Source organism: Lonchura striata, chromosome 2 (assembly GCF_046129695.1).
Source record: "Lonchura striata isolate bLonStr1 chromosome 2, bLonStr1.mat, whole genome shotgun sequence".
NCBI classification, from domain to species: Eukaryota; Metazoa; Chordata; class Aves; order Passeriformes; family Estrildidae; genus Lonchura; species Lonchura striata.
This window is the reverse complement of record NC_134604.1, coordinates 88955759-88969834: the sequence shown is the minus strand read 5'-3', so window position 1 is coordinate 88969834 and position 14076 is coordinate 88955759. Positions and strand designations below refer to the sequence as shown.

Genomic DNA, 14076 nt, shown 5'->3' with positions numbered 1-14076 from the left:
GGAAAAGATAAAAAATAGAATAATTTCACCAGCCTTTTATTTTTTTCTCTATAGAGTAACGTAAGGTATTTCTTATACGAGCATCAGGGAAACAATTTTCAGACAAAAATGTGATTTCTTAATTAAGGATCTCTAATTCAAAATATATTTATTTAATAAAGAGTAATTATGATAGAAGCAACTACTCATTCATATCAATAATTCTTTCAGAAGTAAACAATATCAACATATTAGCATTTATTTTTCCATTTAATACACTGTGATTTAAAATAAATCCAAATCATCACAATCATTCTGCTCCATATGCTGGGAAAGAAAAAGTCACCTTAAACCAGATGCATATTTTGAAAAAAAAAGGAAAAAGAGAAAAAGAGGAAGACAAGTTGTTCTAAAGAAACAGCATATGGGAGAAAATCTTAAGCCTCGGTAAAGATGCTCTGCTTTGTAGATGGCAATTTAGTTTTGAACTGAAAGAGGGTATGTTTAGAATTAGATATTAGGAAGAAATCCTTCACTAAGAAGCTGGTGAGGCACTGGAACAGGTTGTCCAGAGAAGCTGTGGATACCTCATCCCTGGAATTGGTTAAGTCCAAGTTAGATGGGACTTTGAGCAACCTGGTCTAGTGGAAGTTGTCCCTGCACATGGCAAAGCGGTTGGACTAGATGGTTTTTGAAGTCTCTTCCAGCCCAAACAATTCTGTGATTCTATACTTCTGTGATAACTATGATTCTATGATAGCAAGGCTGAGTTATGCCAAACAAGATTCTGGTCAATAATTTTCAAGAATTAGGAATCAAATACTGATTTCTTTATTTTAGAAAATTAAAAAAAAAAAAAAAGAAATTTCTCTCAGTTTTAATCAGGAAAAGGTAGTAAATGTGATCAGGAAAATTCTGTTTTGAAGATGTCTATGTATGGAAACAATACACTGTTTACAAGTTCCAGGTTGGCTCTGCACGTGTACCTGCTTGTGTGCTTGGAGCTGCATTTATTTTTCCTGTTGCTAATTACGTAGCTAATCCCTCTCCTAACTTGTATCCTTAACTACCCACATCATTTTGTCAGCTGACAGCTCTTTTTCACTCCCTAACACATCAGCACTCCTGAAGCAAGTTCTGTTAAAAACTTTTATTTCTGTCACCTCTCTGAGGTCCAGAGAGTGGTGTTTGGAGCCTGTGGATCAGGATTGTACTTTGAATTTTTTTTACTTTTGGCATACTGAAAAAGAAATGAAGGGCTCAAGCCCTGGTCAACCTGTGCTTTTCTGCTAGAGCATCTTGAGAAGACGTTGTAGGTCTCCTCTTACTGCTTTTTCTGTTTTTGCTATCAGCAGGTGAGGCCAGAGGCTGTAGTGGAGAGTGGGGCATCGCCACTCTGCCTGCTCTGCTCCCATGTCCAGGGCAGCACTGACAGCATCCTCTTCGGGCCTTGGTGCAGCCATAGGGCCCTCTTGTCCTTGGATGAGCTCAGCAAAGCCCTTTCTCTCTCCCAGACAGAAAGCCCTGTATTCTGTCTGGGAAAATAAGACTGTGCAGCCCTTCTTCCCCAGAATTCCAGCAGTGATGCTCTCAGGGCACCTCTCAAAGCAGTGGCTGCAGTGGCAATACAGTGAGCATAGTGCAGGTTAGCCCTGCAAAAAGGTGTTTTCTTAGCCCCTCAGGTGAATTTTGTCACCTGTGTCATTATCCTGTTACTCTTCCAAGATTGCTGTTGCTGTCCCAACAAAGACTTCCCAGAGCAGGCAAGTTTAAAAGGTATCTGACTTTTGTTCTTTTCCGATCTCTGTCATGCTTTATGGTGTTAATATTCCTCCAACAATTTTTAAGGAGAAAAGCTAATCATGTTTGATTTTCCATACCCTAACAGAGAGGAGCCATGTATTTTCCACAAGCTATTGCATTATTCCTCTCTCCGGTGTGGCTCTGATTTAGTGCTGGATGAAACTCAAAAGGAGGATTAGTGTAGAGAGACTCCCATATGCTTGGATGCATTTCTGAACTGCGTACTATCCTCACTGCTTTTGATGAAAAAGCTGGGCTATAAACCTGATGAGAGCAGGCTTCCATGCAAGATGTTTAGTATTTCCTGCTTCCATTTGGGCCATGAATACAGCACATCCAGCCACTTTTGGCCCTGTAGGTCTTGGTCACAGGCCTGCCTGAAATTTAGAAAATCACAGTGGTGGAAAATGAATGGGGGAGTGAAAGGAAGTTGATTTTTCTCCACTTTAATAAAGACAGATTAGGGTTTTGTTCCAGCTTTGGCAAAAGCTTTTCTGGGGGATGGGCACAGGTAGAAAGTTTTTATATTAATGGAATTGGTTCATCTGTCTATTAGATGGCTGCACTGGAATGCAAGTCCTTTTTTATGGTCCTGAGTAAAAGAACTTGTGCTGCTTTTTAAGGGCTGCCTTCTGGGAAAATTAGAGCTGGATGTAAAACTCTGACTATATGAAGTAAGCAAGATTAAGAGAAATAGTGAAAAAGGGAGAGAGGGAGTCTTCCCAAAGATAAGCTGCTACAGTGAGTCGTGCTACTGCTCGGTGTCACACATGGGGGCTTCACTATAACTAATATCTGATAATTTTTCTAGCTGGTAATTAAACTGTAAGTAGTGAAACACAAAGCAGCACTGAAATTTACCCTAAAACTGCTGGTGTACTGCCATTTGGGGCTATCTTCTTTACTATTTTCTGTATTAGAAAGAATTTCTCAATAGTTATCAGTCGATCATTTCTGCTGATTCTCCTCTCCATTACAAAGGATTCTGAGTTTGTGAATGAAAGGCTATGTTTTCTCAACCAAATCCTTTGCTCCTCGGTCTATTAGTAAACTAATGTTAACTTAACAAGATTTGACTGAAACCTCAGGGTCTGCCAGCTGGATGCTTGAGGAGTCCAAGCTGGCTAGGTAAAGAAACACCTTTTTCATATGACCCAGCTCGGCTCCCAAGTTGCCCCACAAGTTTCTATCAGTACAAAGGCTGACATTGTGTACAAGGAGCAACTCAGATTACGGTCCCTTCCAGCTGCATTGCCCCTGACCCCAGCCCTGCCCTGGGCTGCCCACGCTCTGCCCTCCCTACACGCACGGAGGCTTCAGCTGCAGCCACTGCCTGACAGCGTTGGGTCTGGTCTTGAGGGTGGCCTTGGATGTGTTTTAAAAGGAAGTGCAGACGCTCTGTGAGGATAACATGGAATGATTATTTTAGGGCAGATTTTCCCCTCAAAAAAAATATAGTTCTACATGTGCGCAGTTTGATCTTCACACAAAAGATTTATATAAGAACTCACTTCTCTCTGTCAGTTACAAAAAAAAAAAAAAAAAAAAAAAGAAAGCATGCTGGCAGGATTTAGGGAAGTGTGCAGGCTAAAGGATAGAAGCAGACAAAAGGGAATTTTTCTTCTAAGAACATCTGCACAGCTGGAACCCTGCAGTGCTGTGGTTTGACAGCCTAGGTGTTGCCTGGCTGAGGCAAGGGACAATGTCTGTTTGGCACCCTCCTGACACAAAAATTTGGCCAGAGATTCTTAGAGCAGTCCTCAGCTGTGTCCCTTGCTGTGCATACACAGATGCATGGACATTATTTTGCCATCAAATGACTGTTTTGGGGAATCTTCTGCCCTGGAGGTAAACTATACATAAATGATCTGAGAGCAAAGGTGGAGGAAGAAACTGTGATTTCTTTACATGCTAAAGTAGATATAAACCAGACACAGAGTTAACTGGAATAGAATATCTTCAATGCCTCTAGATCGGCAGAAACCAAACATCCCTGACTCCTAGATGCCCTGCAAAACGTGCCTATAGCTCAGGCTGGAGAAACTTAACAATAGGTCTGTTAGAGAAACAGCCCTGAGAGCCTAGCAAGGATAGAAAGGCTCCGTTGAGGCACCTGCACCCCAAATCTCTTTGTAAGGTCATATCACCTCCTACGGGTAGACCATAGGCTAGCTCAGTATGATCTGCTCTGTGGTGTGAAGCAAATGCATGTGTGAGTCTGGAGTGGTTCTGATTTTTGTCTGTCTCAGGCTGGCCCCATTCAGCCATCTCTGCCCTTGGTGGGGAGTGAGTCCCAGATCCAAAGACACATTCTAACAATACAGCCTGTGTGCATGCTTCTATTATAACATGATGCTTAAAACTGAATATAAGCAGGGATGAGGCTTTAGATCTTCCTCAAATCGCCCTGTAACTTTGAGATTGTCAGACAGTGCTGAAGTGAAGAGATCTGGAGTAGGAAAATTAGTGAACACAAAAGTCATGATATTTACTCAGTTTATGCATTTTCTCTCTTTTTTTCCATAAAACCTGCATAACTGGCATGTAATTGTTTTGCTAAGTGAGTCTTGAAAGCAAAAGTCTTGATAGCTGTCACATATCTTCTTTGTAGTACAGTGTGTTGTCCTCAGAAGATAATCAGAACTTGCTCAGAAAAACTTAATCAGCAGAACTGAGCACATTGTCAGTGCTTAAGAAATAATAAATTATAATAATAACCACAGTTCCTTTTGACACAACCTATCAAACTTTTTCTTTATTTCCAGGAGTATCTTATTTACGTCTGTTTAAGATTTAATACCTTCTACAACTCTGCTTGTTATGGTTGAGAGGACTGGTGATATAACCTTACAAGGTGGAAGTATTGACTGAAATAAAATTTTGACAAAGGGCAGAAACAAAATGTAAAGAAAATTATTGAAACCTTCCTTTCCACTTAGTGGTGTTGCTTTACAAGTCTTAAAAACTGAATTCAAGACTACATTTGATCTGTTCTATTGTTAAAATATAAAACACTATGCTTACAAGTTAATAGATGCACATTTAAATTTTCTGATAGTCTGTTTTTTAAAAGACAGACTCATTAGGCTTTCTTTACAGAAAGGTGAATGTGTCCAGAATAAATTAATTATTTTTATTAAAAGGAGCTTGAATAGCTCAGAAAGTTGTTAACATAGCTGGGGCTAGGCTATCACTTCTTTGCCACCATTGTAATTTGGCCTTGGCTTGGAGTTACTAACACTCATTTCATTTTCTGATCGTTTGGTAATTTTTATGCAACCTGTTGGTAGGTTTTACTCACTTTGAACAAGACATATATTCACATCATAGAGAAAGCCATCGGGTCAGCTCTAAGCTGCTGCTAATTGTCACAGGCTTAAATGGACCCGTTTCAATTTAATCCAGTTGAGGATCTGGCCAGTGATCACAACTGGCATTAATTAGCAGATGTGTTATCAGACTCCGTGGAGATGTCCTGGGTTGAGTGACAACAGAAGCGCTCAGCTGCTGCAGCCGCTGGAGCTGTGCCAGTTTGGCAGCTGATGGCACAGCGCCCGATGCTGGCAGGTGCAAAGTCCAGGTCACCCCTGACAGAGGCATGCTGGTGGCTTCTGTCACCAGTCTCCAAGTAGAAGGAGCTGCAGAAGGAGCTCAGAGCACCAGGCATGTGGTTGTAGCAAAGCACAAGCAACACAAGTCTTCTGGGAGGAGGAAGGCAGGCAGGGAAGACAGGGAGGATGGAGCGCTGAACTGACTTGTCCCTGGAGCTGGATATGCACCAGACATTGCACTGCTAGAGAAGCAAAAGCCACTAGCAAATATGTTGAGGCTCTGGCTTTCCATGTGTGCCATCTGATCAGACACTGTAATGCCAGTTGCAAGTGTGTGGCAGAAGGATAAGGGAAACACATTTAAAAAGCAGGGGATCCTGAAAAGCAGTTGAATAGCTACTGACAGTGTTAGTGCTATTATGGCTGTAAACTAGAGGTTTGGACCATGACTAGAAAAGTGTCTTGAGCAGGTCATGGGGGTGAATGAAGAGCAGGAATAAGAGGCTGCAATTTTATCAGGGAAAAAGGGCATGCTATCCTCCCTTTGCACTTATCTGAGTGCTGTGTGGGTTAAAACCAGGCTAGTAACCTGCCCAGACATTGCTGAGTAGCAGCCAGTTCCTCTTTCTCGTGCCTACTTACCTCCACAGGATGGTGGCAGGAACAAGTTGCCAAGTTAATGGCATGGGACCCTTGTAAAGATTTATGGTTTGTTAATATTTACAGGACAAAACTGGACATCAGGTAGCTCAGGGAGTAATTTTTTCAGCTCTTGACAGAGTTGGAAAATTTGCTTAACTGACCCCATGTATTTTGATGCACTGTGAAAGAAAAGAAATTCTTTTAATTGTCAGATCTTTCTGTTGTAACTTAGGTAAGGAAAACAGCAAGAGAGTGAGAGTTCAATAGTACTGAGAATGAAGAAGTTTCTAGAATGGTTGCAGACCTCTGACCCAGCTGATAGGAAGATATAGACTATTCAAGGAAGGTGCTACCACCTGCAAATTCTGTCACCCTTCCTGCACATTTCTCCCACCACTCAAAGCAAGATATGAAAAGATGTTTATGCACCTATTTGCTGTGAAAAATCTGGGTCCTTCGCTGAATAGTTATCTTTGGGCCCGAGGCCACAAAAGGGGATGACCGAGACTCATGTGGGTTATAGATGTCCAAGTCCAGGTTCCCAATCTACACACCCCCTGCATTTTTCATCACCTGCATTTTTGATAAAGTTCTTAGGACGTCTAAAACTTTTTTTCTGCTCATGCCTCTTGGTCAGTCACCAGCTCAGCTAAGTTGAACTTCCCAGCAGTTAATCCTGATTCATCTCCTCAAACCATCCACTGCTTCACTCATGTGTCTTCCAAGAGTGTCCTGGTAAAGCACATGTAACACATGATCAGGACTGAGCAGTACACAAAGTACAGCAGCTGTGTTCACTGTCATTCAAAGGCATTAACTTCAAACACCACCCAAGCTTCAGGGGCTTCAAGCCCTTATGTCTTATCTGCAGAGAGAGTGGGAACCTTAGGTAGGAAGCTGCGTACTAAATAGTCACGGGGGAAGAGATTTTTCATATTTCCTGCAGAAGTGGTGCTGAGACATATAAGGTTCTCTGGGAGGAGTTTAAGGCAATGAGGTACAGAATCAGATACAATCTCCAGCCCTCCACTGCTGAATTAACTTGGTGTTTTGGATTGATGCAAGATAGAGGATCTCTCTTGGCATACTCATTGCTGTGTAAGGTGTTTCTAAAACATTGTCTTCACAGCCTAATGAAAATACAGTGATTTTTCAGAAAAATCAGTAGAACATATCCTCAAAGGGTATGATGATTATTGGAGTTTTAATTAAAATAGTAGGTAAAATAAGTATTATAGTGTGCTATTACTTCTAAAATAACAACAGAATAAAGATGCCCATTTCTTTTTTGAGTGCAATTTTCTAAATGAAAAAGTAAACATTAATATCTGCAGAGATCTTACTGATCTTGTATGATAATTTAGAAAAATATCCCTATTAGGGATAGTTATATATGCTTTTTGTTGGAAATGCAATCACAGGATATGCACATAGCTGCAATCTGTAGACAGATTAAGTAAATTAAATCACTCAATGTCTTTTTTCAATAGCTCTAAAGTTAAAAGTAATTTGCAAAGAAAATACTCAGTTTCAATTGGTTTGTAATATCTGTTAATGATCTTTGGAAAAATTTCTGATAACATGCAGGAATTCCCTCAGGGGCAGGGTTGTGAATAAGTGGATTTTTTTAAAGTTTGAGATGTCATTAGCTAGTGATTTCTTTGAAGTAAAAAGCTGTTACAGAATAAATTGCAGAGGTATACAAGTGAACAGGACAATCATTTTTATGAATAATATACATTATTTCCACTGTGCTTTCTGGCCTCCAAAGAAATAATTTACAATCTAGCTTGCCATTACAAACATCCTGGAAGAGCAACTGCATGAGCATTTTGTTATTTTATGTGTACTCTTTGGCTTTATATAAAAGTACACCTTGATGGTATAAAATCACTAGTGTAAAGAGCTGATTTGCCCATTTTATTTTTTTTGTTTTCTTTTCCCCCATGTAGATAACTTTTTCAACCCACAAGGCTGAAAGAACTTCCCTTAACTGTAATGACCCCAGCACAGCTATTCACTAGAAGACATCCTCCATGATTTCTTAGGGGCCCATAAGATGACTGAAGTTGTAGGTAAGTGCAATCATGTCAAAAAGTGCCTCTATTCTCTTGGTACCTTGTCAGCATGAACATATTTTTAACAGTTCAGAGATGAATAGGGTATCTATCATGTCACACCACAGAAAGGTAATATAAGATAAGGCAATAAAGACAAATTATATCTCCTGGTCCCACCTTAGGATATCTCAAGTAAAAAAGAGTGCTGGAAATGTCATAGAACACACCTGTCCATGGAGAATGTTGTACTGCCTCCAAGGTTCAGTTATACCACTCAACCATGGGCACCTGAGGATGGACCTTCTACTTCCACAGGTTCCTGTGGGTGGTTCTGGGTTTACATGGAGATGGAAGGGATGCTGGTCTGGGTGATAGGGCACTGGGACTCCAGTGTGTCTGTTACACTGGTCCAAAGATACAGTTAATTGCAGCCATTGACCTTTTGATTTTCTCACCTTTCTCCAAACCTCTTTTGCCCAAGACCTTGTTGGACTTGGTCATCTTATTCCTGCAGACCTGCAGACAGAGCTGAAGACACACCATGCTAGCATGAATATGACTGATGCTCCCAGGGTTCCCATACAGGGGTGGACGAGAACAGATTTGTTGCACTCTAGAAAGAGATGAGATAATCACCAGTTTGAAAAGCCTCCTAGGCTTTTCTGACCCTCTGAAGGCCCAGTGTGATGGTTTACCATGGGTGAATGTGCTCTCTTGACACTGTCTACTGATTGGCACATGCCATGAACCACTGGGATGATCTGACATCATTGTATAATAGCAGTTAGTAAAAATCACGGATTTTTTAAGGCTAGGAGCAAACCATTATTATAATCCAATCTGATCTCCTGCATAATGCATTCTACTGAATTTAACCCAGCTTGAACTTTGTGTGAAGATTTGCTTTTATGCCTAAAAATGACTTGTAATTTCCAAATATGATGCTGTTTCTCTCAGTACTAACCATGTGATAGCAAGTTCCATTAATTAACTGTACATTGTTTGGAAAAAGCAACTCCTTTCATCCATTTGAAATTCAATACCTTTCTGTTTCACCTTGCAAGATAGGAAATATTTTTTCTTTTTCTGCTAATTAAGTTCAAAGATCCTGAGGACAGAATGTTATTTATATTATAGTCATGCTTAAGTAGAACTCTGAAGAAGCCTGGGGATCACATCATACAAAGTGAGGGAGACTGTGCAAGTCCTTTGGGACTGAGACTGTTTTAATAGATACATGGCACATTTTCAAGGAAGATGAGTGATTTAACTGAAAAAGTTGCCAGTCCAGTCAATGGATTCCTACCTCTCAACCATCTATGCCTTTCAAAAGAGAAAGGTAGAGAAAAGTGAATTTCTAAAAGTTAGACCCAAAAAATGAGTTAGGATTGTAGTCAAGTTCCTGGAAAAGGACTTTTCACAAGCGCATGAAGCGACAGGACAAGGGGAAATGACCTTCAGATGAAGAAAAATAGATTTTTATTATATATTAGGATGAAGCTCTTTACTATAACAGTGATAAGGCACTGGAACAGGTTTCCCAGGGATGTGGGACACCTCACCCTTGGAAATGTTCAAGGCCAGTTTATATGGGACTCTGAGTAACCTGCTCTAATGGGAGGTAATAATCACTACTTATGGAGGTGGGATTAGAATTAGATGATCTTTAAGATCCCTTTCAACCCTAATCACTCTATGATCCTATGATTTAACAAAGGAAAACAAGTGTTTCTAATATGCAGCTCTGTGTCTTGCCCACTGTCCATGGGTCAGATTGGCCTCCAGTGGCTGAAAGTTCTTTAAGACAACAGGGTACACTGAGGAAAATACCTGCAATATCTGGTTCATGAAAGGTCTCAGAGCCTTCCAGAGCTGCTGGGCTCCAAGGACATTTTCTAGTGTCTGAGACAACAGCATGTGTTCTAAGTTTATGGAGAAGCTTTGTTCAGTTCAGTACGATTTGAATAATCAAATAATTAAAGACGTCTAAGATCATCAAGTCCAAACATTAACTTAACACTGCCAAGTCCACCACTAAATCATATCCCTAAGTGCCATATCTAGGAATATGAGAATATGTCTCATGAGAATATATCTTTCCCGAGGGACAAGATGGTGCTTATGTTCTTTCTCTTCTCAAGACCTTTTCACTTTTATAATTTTTATTACCATTCTCTGGACTTGTTCTATTTCTACTTTCTTTTTTCAGGGATTAGGTGACAAAATTTGAAGACAGTATTCAAAGTGAGGATGTGTCACTGATTTATATAATAGCACTATAATATTTTCCATATTATTCTCTAAAACTCTTTTCTTTGTACAAACCCTGTAAGATTCTTTTAATTCTTTGAACTACAATGCCTTTTAACATCTGTAGTTTACTCTGATCAGATTTTAACAAAGGAATAAAAGGTTCCATTTTTCACATAGAATTTTATTTATTGTTTGAACTTTAGAAGAGAAATTGGTTAACTTACAATTTAAAACTCTTGGCAATGTAGACCATTGGGCAAGGATTTCATTATCGGTCCTTCTATACTTTCTGTGGAAGTGTGTGAGGCTGAAAGTTAGTGTACAAGATCTTCTCTCAATAGGCTTGTCTTTTGCTTTGTAGACATGGACAAAATCTAATTTGGAGCTACCAGCATCCCCAAAGATGTCAGAAAGGGCATTCACCTGTACCCCTTTCCTGATGAAACATACTGGAGCCCCACATTTACATGCTGTTCATCCAGGACAAAGTGTGCATACAGCACCTGAATTTTGCCATCTCTCACATACTGAACCTCACACTTCCATCCATACCAGGCCAGGGAAAGACCCCCTTGCAAATGATGCACTTGATGGCTGCAGAGGGTGAGATCTTGCTCTTGTGTCACAGCTTGCCATTATGCCTTCATCAGGATACTAGAAAAGGCTCAGGGAAAATAGTTACAGCTATTCTATCACCTGAGACACTTCTGGCAGCTCCTGCCTTTCCTTAGAATTACCAATCCAAGTGGTGACCCTGCCTGACCCTGCTTATCTTGTAAAACCTGACAAGATCACAGCCTGAAGCAGTATAGCCACAGGCTCAATACTGGCTACCAAAGTGTCTGTCTAGTATTTTCAAGAAACGTTGCTCTAAAGATTTACAATACCAGCTGCTAGATATATGGACAATACCAATGCACAGCTCTGACCCCTGAACATGGCCCCACTTACATAGAAATTTGTGCCTCTCAAGAGGCCAACACTGAGCTGCCACAAACTAGTCATTCCCTATCTGCAAGCAAGTGGATTTTAAGTACAATTTGATTACATGTACTAAGACATTGGGAAAAAGTATTTGAAAACTATGGTCTTGAGATCAGAATTCATGGTTAGTTTTTTTCATCAGTTGCATTACTACTTTAGCAATAGAATGATCTCTGCCATTTCTGTGTAATATATAGAATTTACTTTTAGTTTGGTGTAGAGAATTTTCTTCACTCTTGCATGACCAAAGCAGTTTTTCATTCGAAGGTATTTTTAGATGAACTGTAAGTTTCCTCCCCAGCAAAAATTTTAGCTACACCAAGTGAAAGCAAATGCATATTTCCTCAGCTATCGCTAAGGATAAACACAGGTTTAAATATTAAAAAAACTTTAAGGGTTTAGTTGTATATATGTTCAGACACCAGACGCATGAAGTTCTTGTGAAGTTGTGTGAGCTTTTCTCCCCCTCTTCTTCCTAGAACAGCAAAGACTTGGAACAGACACTGAGGTCCTATTGCTCCTGTCGGAAACTTCTGTTGACTGCAGCATGAGTTGGATGGGACCCAGAGAAACCAAATACAGACAAGTAATGATGAGTTGGCCATACAAGCAAGGAAAATCACAGATAACAGGTGCACACCAATTAGCAATGTATCTTTTGGGTCGTCCAGTACATCTTCCTGACACAATGAAGTTGTTTCTTATGGCATATTTTTGTGGTTTTTTTTTGCCTAGATTAAATTTCCTAAGTGATGCCATATCTCAAGGGAGAGGTTGTGTTGCCTAGAGTAGTCTGTTGTCAGGAGTTTTATCCATTCTTAACATCATAATATTTCTTCTTTTTACATCCCTTTGCAAATTTCCTTTCCCTTTGATCTCTTTTAACTAGTTGATGCTGTGTTTAGTTAGAATTAAGGCAAATTATAGATATTTAGCTCACTTAATATTTTCTAATGTAGCAGTCCTTTCAGACTTCTTGTTATTCTTCATTCTTTCTCATCACACAACTGCCTGTCAGCATCTTTATTAGTTATGAGATTTTAAAGATGTGGTGCATTTCTCTGATCTAACAACAGATCTGGTATAGAGTTGAGCACCCTTAGTGTCTTGTCACTAAAAACCCCTCCTGATGTGTCCAGAGGAAAGCTGCAAGCATTCTGAACAGGCACACAGGTAGAGTATCCTGCTTGACCCACTTCCTTGGTGCCTCTTTATTGACCCACAAAACACTATTAAAACAGTTAACCTAGGAGTTAAAAAAAGTACATGGCATTTTGCTTTTTAAAAAATTATTTCTCATAATGTAAAAAGACAGAATAACACAGATAAAAAAATCTTTGATGCTGTTGAGCTTTTCTAACCCTTGGTCATGAACCTTACAGATTAACATTAAGGAAAACATCATCTTCTGTAACTACATCTGAGTGCTAGGAGAGTACATTGTAGAAAGTAATTATATACATAGTGACAAGCATAGCTGTTCACTTCAGCCAGTAAGTTCTGATCTACAAATTACAATACTCCTTTTGTGCTAGATGAAATCTTGGTTGTAATTGACTGTCTTTACCTTTGTGTTCTGTTGGATTGGAGGAATATAATTTTAATCTGCTCTCTTTAAATTTTCATTAAGGAATATTTCGGCTACCTGCAGCCTCATCTGATGATGTTAATGAACTCAGCTAGCTCGATCTTCTGTGCACCAGCAGGGACTTCTTTACATGGGTAAACTGTATAGAACATTGTTTTCAACTTTAATGTACTTGGATTTAACCTTATAAAATAATGGCATATCTAAAGATAGGTTATATACATAGCACAGACATGTATGTATGCATTTATATGTACATGTGTATGTATACATACATAAATGCACACATATGTATAGAAATGCTGATGTTATTCACCCTTTTGAAATCTTTACAGCTAGTCTTAACATGAATGTGCTGTTAAATTTGGCAGTGTTATACATTTTTTGGAGTTTACTTCTGTAAGATAAAATCATAAAGATAAGCTGTGAAACTTGTGCAGCTGATGACATAATTCTAGAATCTTGTGATGCTGAATCTCATATTTCTATGAATGTGGGATGGATATTCCTTGTTGAAATAATTATACTGCCTATTGCAATATATGTTCCCTTGGTTTTATGTGGGTACTGAGATGTCCAAACTATTAAACATATGTGTACAATGAGTCCTGTGTTCCTTATTTATTCTAAAGAAGGCAATTAATTTCTATGATTTTATTGTATAATAAAGTAAAGTACTCTAAGAATCTCTTATGAGGATAGCAATAATCTGTGACAATATGTATATTTACTTTTAATAATGATGTCCAAATATACATATGTGCATATAAATATGCATATATGTATATACAAACACAGAGAGACATATACACAAATTAAATGAAACCAATTAGAATGTGGCATAAGTAGATTCAGAGCTTACTTGTTATGGCTGTGTGAAGTGATAATTTGAACTACAAGGATATGCAAAAAACATAGTTCAATATACTCCATTGGCTCATTCTCGTTATGTTCACCTGTGACAGGCTGTGTGCTAAGATGGGGTACCAGCAGATACTCTTAATGACAGCTGGCTCCAAACAGAGCTTTCAAAGTAGTGCAACACCCCAACTTCCTTCCAAATCTTGGTGCTTGCTAGTGCTTAACTGAGGCTGGTTCTTAAAGTCAGATGTTCAGATATAAGTTATTTGGAAAGAATCTGATTCTTTATGTTCAAACTGTTGATATGTTCAACATATAGGCTTTTTGTTGCCCATGATTTTGCATTTGAGCTCAC

The 14076-nt window shown here is 39.2% G+C and overlaps 1 long non-coding RNA gene across 16 annotated transcripts in view; it reads left to right on the top strand.

Moving 5' to 3' along the window:
- Positions 1 to 14076, top strand: part of LOC110474635 (uncharacterized) — a 52163-nt gene that overhangs the window by 26528 nt on the left and 11559 nt on the right. For 15 of the 16 annotated variants that reach the window (XR_002466124.3, XR_002466117.1, XR_002466118.1 and 12 more), the window contains 3 exons: positions 7928 to 8050; positions 11752 to 11904; positions 12903 to 13465. This is a non-coding gene — a long non-coding RNA (uncharacterized LOC110474635). Of the gene's footprint in view, positions 1 to 7927; positions 8051 to 11751; positions 11905 to 12902; positions 13466 to 14076 lie in introns of those variants that run through there. The other variant, XR_013339511.1, reaches the window with a different exon arrangement.